Genomic DNA, 9,405 nt, shown 5'->3' on the forward strand with positions numbered 1-9,405 from the left:
AAATCAATGCGAAGTAGAAGGCTTATCCTCAAAGCCATACGAAACAAATCGTTTAGCTTCAATTACTTGCGATATAATTGATAAAGCTTCAAATGCAGGCGAAACAAACGAGTTAGCTTCAAATCCAAGCGAAACAGATGATTTAGTTTCAAATCAATGCGAATTAGAAGGCTTAGCTTCAAATCCATGCGACACAAATGATTTAGCTTCAAATACTTGCGATAGAAGTGATATAGCTTCAATGCAGGAGAAACAAACGAGTTAGCTTCAAAGCCATGCGACACAAATGATTTAGCTTCAAATACTTGCGATATAATTGATACAGCATCAAATGCAGGCGAAACAAACGAGTTAGCTTCAAATCCAAGCGAAACACATGATTTAGTGTCAAATCAATGCGAAGTAGATGCCTTAGCTTCAACTCCATGCGAAACAAATGATTTAGCTTCAAATACTTGCAATATAATTGATATAGCTTCAAATGCAGGCGAAACAATCGAGTTAACTTCAAATCTGTGCGAAACACATGATTTAGCTTCAAATTCATGCGAAACACATGGTTTAGCTTCATATTCTTGCGAAACAAATGGTTTAGATTCAGATACTTGTGATAAACATGATTTAGCTTCAAATGCAGGCGAAACAAACGAGTTAGTTTCAAATCCATGCGAAACACATAATTTACCTTCAAATCCATGCGAAACACATGATTTAGTTACAAATCAATGCGAAGTAGTAGGCATAGCTTCATATCCATGCGAAACAAATGATTTAGTTTCACATACTTGCGATATAAATGATATAGCTTCAAATGCAGGCGAAACAAACGAGTTATCTTCAAATCCAAGCGAAACACATGATTTACCTTCAAATTAATGCGAAGTAGAAGGCTTATCCTCAAAGCCATGCGACACAAATGATTCAGATTCAAATACTTGCGATATAATTGATATAGCATCAAATGCAGGCGAAACAAACGAGTTAGTTTCAAATCCAAGCGAAACACATGGTTTAGCTTCATATTCTTGCGAAACAAATGGTTTAGCTTCATATACTTGCGATATAAATGATATAGCTTCAAATGCATGCAAAACAAACGAGTTAGCTTCAAATCCAAGCGAAACACATGGTTTAGTTTCCAATCAATGCGAAATAGAAGGCTTAGCTTTAAATCCATGCGACACAAATGATTTAGCTTCAAATACTTGCGATAGAAGTGATATAGCTTCAATGCAGACGAAACAAACGAGATAGATTCAAAGCCATTCAACACAAATGATTTAGCTTCATATACTTGCGATATAAATGATATAGCTTCAAATGCAGGCGAAACAAACAAGTTAGCTTCAAATCTAAGCGAAACACATGGTTTAGTTTCAAATCAATGAGAAGCAGAAGGCTTAGCTTCAAATCCATGCGAAACAAATGATTTAGTTTCACATACTTGCGATATAAATGATATAGCTTCAAATGCAGGCGAAACAAACGAGTTACCTTCAAATCCATGCGAAATACATGATTTTCCTTCAAATTAATGCAAAGAGGAAGGCTTATCTTCAAAGCCATGCGACACAAATGATTTAGTTTCAAATTCATGCGAAACACATGGTTTAGCTTCAAATCCAAGCGTAACAAATGATTTAGCTTCAAATCAATGCGATGTAGAAGGCTTAGCTTCAAACCCGCGCGAAACACATGATGTTGCTTCAAATCAATGCGAAGTAGAAGGAGTAGCTTCAAGTCCATGCGACACAATATATTTAGCTTCAAATATTTTGCGATATAATTGATAAAGCTTCAAATGCAGGCGAAACAAACCAGGTATCTTCAATTCCATGCGAAACACATGATTTAGCTTAAAATTCATACGAAACAAATGATTTAGCTTCAAATACTTGCGATACAATTGAACTAGCTTCAAATGCAGGCGAAACAAACCAGGTAGCTTCAATTCCATGCGAAACACATGATTTAGCTTAAGATTCATGCGAAACAGATTATTTAGCTTCACATACTTGCGATTAAATGATATAGCTTCAAATGCAGGCGAAACAAACGTGTTAGCTTCAAATCCAAACGAAACACATGATTTAGATTCAAATCAATGCGAAATAGATGGCTTAACTTCAAATCTATGCGAAACAAATGATTTAGATTCAAATACTTGCGACGTAAATGATATAGCTTCAAATGCAGGCGAAACAAACCAGGTAGCTTCAATTCCATGCGAAACACATGATTTAGCTTTAAATCAATGCGAAGCACATGGTTTAGCTTCATATACTTGCGAAACAAGTGGTTTAGCTTCAGATACTTGTGATAAACATGATTTAGCTTCAAATGCTGGCGAAACAAACGAGTTAGCTTCAAATCCAAGCGAAAGACATGATTTAGTGTCAAATCAATGCGAAGTAGAAGCCTTAGCTTCAACTCCATGCGAAACAAATGATTTAGCTTCACAGACTTGCGATATAAATGATATAGCTTCAAATAAGGACGGAACAAACGAGTTAGCTTCAAATCTGTGCGAAATACATGATTTAGCTTCAAATCCATGCGAAACACATGATTTAGTTTCAAATCAATGCGAAGTAGTAGACATAGCTTCATATCGATGCGAAACAAATGATTTAGCTTCACATACTAGCGATATAAATGATATAGCCTCAAATGCAGGCGAAACAAACGAGTTAGCTTCAAATCCAAGCGAAACACATGGATTATTTTCAAATCAATGCGAAGTAGAAGGCTTATCCTCAAAGCCATACGAAACAAATCGTTTAGCTTCAATTACTTGCGATATAATTGATAAAGCTTCAAATGCAGGCGAAACAAACGAGTTAGCTTCAAATCCAAGCGAAACAGATGATTTAGTTTCAAATCAATGCGAAGTAGAAGGCTTAGCTTCAAATCCATGCGACACAAATGATTTAGCTTCAAATACTTGCGATAGAAGTGATATAGCTTCAATGCAGGAGAAACAAACGAGTTAGCTTCAAAGCCATGCGACACAAATGATTTAGCTTCAAATACTTGCGATATAATTGATACAGCATCAAATGCAGGCGAAACAAACGAGTTAGCTTCAAATCCAAGCGAAACACATGATTTAGTGTCAAATCAATGCGAAGTAGAAGCCTTAGCTTCAACTCCATGCGAAACAAATGATTTAGCTTCAAATACTTGCAATATAATTGATATAGCTTCAAATGCAGGCGAAACAATCGAGTTAACTTCAAATCTGTGCGAAACACATGATTTAGCTTCAAATTCATGCGAAACACATGGTTTAGCTTCATATTCTTGCGAAACAAATGGTTTAGATTCAGATACTTGTGATAAACATGATTTAGCTTCAAATGCAGGCGAAACAAACGAGTTAGTTTCAAATCCATGCGAAACACATAATTTACCTTCAAATCCATGCGAAACACATGATTTAGTTACAAATCAATGCGAAGTAGTAGGCATAGCTTCATATCCATGCGAAACAAATGATTTAGTTTCACATACTTGCGATATAAATGATATAGCTTCAAATGCAGGCGAAACAAACGAGTTATCTTCAAATCCAAGCGAAACACATGATTTACCTTCAAATTAATGCGAAGTAGAAGGCTTATCCTCAAAGCCATGCGACACAAATGATTCAGATTCAAATACTTGCGATATAATTGATATAGCATCAAATGCAGGCGAAACAAACGAGTTAGTTTCAAATCCAAGCGAAACACATGGTTTAGCTTCATATTCTTGCGAAACAAATGGTTTAGCTTCATATACTTGCGATATAAATGATATAGCTTCAAATGCATGCAAAACAAACGAGTTAGCTTCAAATCCAAGCGAAACACATGATTTAGTTCCAAATCAATGCGAAGTAGAAGGCTTAGCTTCAAATCCATGCGACACAAATGATTTAGCTTCAAATACTTGCGATAGAAGTGATATAGCTTCAATGCAGACGATACAAACGAGATAGCTTCAAAGCCATTCAACACAAATGATTTAGCTTCATATACTTGCGATATAAATGATATAGCTTCAAATGCAGGCGAAACAAACAAGTTAGCTTCAAATCTAAGCGAAACACATGGTTTAGTTTCAAATCAATGAGAAGCAGAAGGCTTACCTTCAAATCCATGCGAAACAAATGATTTAGCTTCACATACTTGCGATATAAATGATATAGCTTCAAATGCAGGCGAAACAAACGAGTTACCTTCAAATCCATGCGAAATACATGATTTACCTTCAAATTAATGCAAAGTGGAAGGCTTATCTTCAAAGCCATGCAACACAAATGATTTAGCTTCAAATACTTGCAATATAATTGATATAGCATCAAATTCAGGCGAAACAAACGAGTTAGCTTCAAATCTGTGCGAAACACATGATTTAGCGTCAAATCAATGCGAAGTAGAAGGCTTAGCTTCAAAGCCATGCGACACAAATGATTTAGTTTCAAATACTTGCGATAGAAGTGATATAGCTTCAATGCAGGCGAAACAAACGAGTTAGCTTCAAATCCAAGCGAAACAAATGATTTACCTTCAAATTAATGCGAAGTAGAAGGCTTATCCTCAAAGCCATGCGACACAAATGATTCAGATTCAAATACTTGCGATATAAATGATATAGCTTCAAATGCAGGCGAAACAAACGAGTTAGCTTCAAATCCAAGCGAAACACATGGTTTAGTTTCAAATCAATGAGAAGCAGAAGGCTTAGCTTCAAATCCATGCGAAACAAATGATTTAGCTTCACATACCTGCGATATAAATGATATAGCTTCAAATGCAGGCGAAACAAACGAGTTACCTTCAAATCCAAGCGAAACACATGATTTACCTTCAAATTAATGCAAAGAGGAAGGCTTACCTTCAAAGCCATGCGACATAAATGATTTAGTTTCAAATTCATGAGAGACACATGGTTTAGCTTCAAATCAAAGCGAAACAAATGATTTAGCTTCAAATCAATGCGATGTAGAAGGCTTATCCTCAAAGCCATGCGACACAAATGATTCAGATTCAAATACTTGCGATATAATTGATATAGCTTCAAATGCAGGCGAAACAAACGAGTTAGCTTCAAATCCAAGCGAAACACATGATTTAGTTCCAAATCAATGCGAAGTAGAAGGCTTAGCTTCAAATCCATGCGACACAAATGATTTAGCTTCAAATCCATGCGAAACACATGATTTACCTTCACATTAATGCAAAGTGGAAGGCTTATCTTCAAAGCCATGCAACAGAAATGATTTAGCTTCAAATACTTGCAATATAATTGATATAGCATCAAATGCAGGCGAAACAAACGAGTTAGCTTCAAATCTGTGCGAAACACATGATTTAGCGTCAAATCAATGCGAAGTAGAAGGCTTAGCTTCAAATCCATGCGACACAAATGATTTAGCTTCAAATACTTGCGATAGAAGTGATATAGCTTCAATGCAGACGAAGAAAACGAGTTAGCTTCAAAGCAATTCAACACAAATGATTTAGCTTCATATACTTGCGATATAAATGATATAGCTACAAATGCAGGCGAAACAAACGAGTTAGCTTCAAATCCAAGCGAAACACATGGTATAGTTTCAAATCAATGAGAAGCAGAAGGCTTAGCTTCAAATCCATGCGAAACAAATGATTTAGATTCACATACTTGCGATATAAACGATATAGCTTCAAATGCAGGCGAAACAAACGAGTTACCTTCAAATCCATGCGAAACACATGATTTACCTTCAAATTAATGCAAAGAGGAAGGCTGATCTTCAAAGCCATGCGACACAAATGATTTAGTTTCAAATTCATGCGAAACACATGGTTTAGTTCCAAATCAATGCGAAGTAGAAGGCTTAGCTTCAAATCCATGCGACACAAATGCTTTAGCTTCAAATCCATGCGAAACACATGATTTACCTTCACATTAATGCAAAGTGGAAGGCTTATCTTCAAAGCCATGCAACAGAAATGATTTAGCTTCAAATACTTGCAATATAATTGATATAGCATCAAATGCAGGCGAAACAAACGAGTTAGCTTCAAAGCAATGCAACACATATGATTTAGTGTCAAATTAATGCGAAGTAGGAGGCTTAGCTTCTAATCAATGCGAAACAAATGATTTAGCTTCACATACTTACGATATAAATGATATAGCTTCAAATAAAGGCGAAACAAACGAGTTAGCTTCAAATCCAAGCGAAACACATGGTTTAGTTTCAAATCAATGCGAAGTAGAAGGCTTAGCTTCAAATCCATGCGACACAAATGATTTAGCTTCAAATACTTGCGATAGAAGTGATATAGCTTCAATGCAGACGAAACAAACGAGTTAGCTTCAAAGCCATTCAACACAAATGATTTAGCTTCATATACTTGCGATATAAATGATATAGCTTCAAATGCAGGCGAAACAAATGAGTTAGCTTCAAATCCAAGCGAAACACATGGTTTAGTTTCAAATCAATGAGAAGCAGAAGGCTTAGCTTCAAATCCATGCGAAACAAATGATTTAGCTTCACATACTTGCGATATAAAGGATACAGCTTCAAATGCAGGCGAAACAAACGAGTTACCTTCAAATCCATGCGAAACACATGATTTACCTTCAAATTAATGCAAAGAGGAAGGCTTATCTTCAAAGCCATGCGACACAAATGATTTAGTTTCAAATTCATGCGAAACACATGGTTTACCTTCAAATTAATGCAAAGTAGAAGGCTTATCTTCAAAGCCATGCGACACAAATGATTCTGCTTCAAATACTTGCTATATGATTGATTTAGCTTCAAATGCATGCGAAACAAACAACTTAGCTACAAATCCAAGCGAAACACATGATTTAGTTCCAAATCAATGCGAAGTAGAAGGCTTAGCTTCAAATCCAAGCGAAACACATGATTTACCTTCAAATTAATGCAAAGTGGAAGGCTTATCTTCAAAGCCATGCAACACAAATGATTTAGCTTCAAATACTTGCAATATAATTGATATAGCATCAAATGCAGGCGAAACAAACGAGTTAGCTTCAAATCTGTGCGAAACGCATGATTTAGCGTCAAATCAATGCGAAGTAGAAGGCTTAGCTTCAAAGCCATGCGACACAAATGATTTAGCTTCAAATACTTGCGATAGAAGTGATATAGCTTCAATGCAGGCGAAACAAACGAGTTAGCTTCAAAGCAATGCGACTCAAATGATTTAGCTTCAAATACTTGCGATATAATTGATACAGCATCAAATGCAGGCGAAACAAACGAGTTAGCTTCAAATCCAAGCGAAACACATGATTTACCTTCAAATTAATGCGAATTAGAAGGCTTATCCTCAAAGCCATGCGACACATATGATTCTGCTTCAAATACTTGCGATATGATTGATTTAGCTTCAAATGCAGGCGAAGCAAACAAGTTAGCTTCAAATCCAAGCTAAACACATGATTTACCTTCAAATTAATGCGAAGTAGAAGGCTTATCCTCAAAGCCATGCGACACAAATGATTCAGATTCAAATACTTGCGATATAAATGATATAGCTTCAAATGCAGGCGAAACAAACGAGTTACCTTCAAATCCATGCGGAAGACATGATTTAGCTTCAAATCAATGCGAAACACGTGGTTTAGCTTCATATTCTTGCGAAACATGTGGTTTAGCTTCAGATGCTTGTGATAAACATGATTTAGCTTCAACTGCATGCGAAACAAACGAGTTAGCTTCAAATCTGTGCGAAACACATGATTTAGCTTCAAATTCATGCGAAACACATGGTTTAGCTTCATATTCTTGCGAAACAAACGATTTAGATTCAGATACTTGTGATAAACATGATTTACCTTCAAATGCAGGCGAAACAAACGAGTTAGTTTCAAATCCATGCGAAACCCCTTGATCTAGCTTCAATTCCATGCGAAACACATGATTTAGTTTCAAATCAATGCGAAGTAGTAGGCATAGCTTCATATCCATGCGAAACAAATGATTTAGCTTCACATACTTGCGATATAAATGATATAGCTTCAAATGCAGGCGAAACAAACGAGTTAGCTTCAAATCCATGCGGAAGTCATGATTTAGCTTCAAAACAATGCGAAACACATGGTTTAGCTTCATATTCTTGCGAAACAAGTGGTTTAGCTTCAGATACTTGTGATTAACATGATTTAGCTTCAACTGCATGCGAAACAATCGAGTTAGCTTCAAATGCAAGGGAAACAAATGATATAGCTTCAAATCCATGCGAAACGCATGATTTAGCTTCAAATCAATGCGAAGTAGAAGGCGTAGCTTCAAAGCCAAGCGACGCAAATGATTTAGCTTCAAATACTTGCGATATAATTGATATAGCTTCAAATGCAGGCGAAACAAACGAGGGAGCTTCAAGTCTATGCGAAACACATGATTTAGCTTCAAATCCAAGCGAAACACATGGTTTAGTTTCATATTCTTTGCAAAACAAATGGTTTAGCTTCATATACTTGTGATAAACTTGATTTAGTTTCAACCGCATGCGAAACAAACGAGTTAGCTTCAAAACCAAGCGAAACACATGATTTACCTTCAAATCAAAGCGAAGTAGAAGGTTCAGCTTCAAATCCGGGCGAGACAAATGATTTACCTTCAAATACTTGCGGTATAAATGAAACAGCTTTCAATGCAGGCGAAACAAACGAGTTAGCTTCAAATCCATGCAAAACACATGGTTTAGCATCAAATCAAGGCGATGTAGAAGGTTTAGATTCAATTTCATGCAAAACACATGATTTGGCTGCAAATCAAAGCGAAGTAGATGGTTTAACTTCAAATCCATGTGAAACAAATGGTTTAGCTTCAAATACTTGTGGTATACATGATTTAGCTTCAACTGCAAGCAAATCAAACGATTTAGCTTAAAATCCAAGCCAAACACATGATTTAGATCCAAAACAATGAGAAGTAGAAGGCTTAGCTTCGAATCCATGCGAATCAAATGATTGAGCTTCAAATGCTTGTCATATACATGATATAGCCTCAAATGCAGGCCGAACAAACGAGTTAGCTACAAATCCAAGCGAGACACATGATTTACCTTCAAATTAATGCGAAGTAGAAGGCTTATCATAAAAGCCACGCGACACAAATGATTCAGCTTCAAATACTTGCCATATAATTGATATAGCTTCAAATGCAGGCGAAACAAACGAGATAGCTTCACATCCATGCGTTACACATGATTTAGCTGTAAATCAATGCTATGTAGAAGGTTTAGCTTCAAACCCATGCAGTACACAAGATTTAGCTTCAAATCAATGCGATGTATAAGGTTTAGCTTCAAATCCACGTGGACCAAATGATTGTGCTTCAAACACTTGGAATATAGGTGATATAGCTTCAAATGCAGGTGAAACAAACGA

This window comes from Megalopta genalis, unplaced genomic scaffold (assembly GCF_051020955.1).
Source record: "Megalopta genalis isolate 19385.01 unplaced genomic scaffold, iyMegGena1_principal scaffold0092, whole genome shotgun sequence".
NCBI lineage: Eukaryota > Metazoa > Arthropoda > Insecta > Hymenoptera > Halictidae > Megalopta > Megalopta genalis.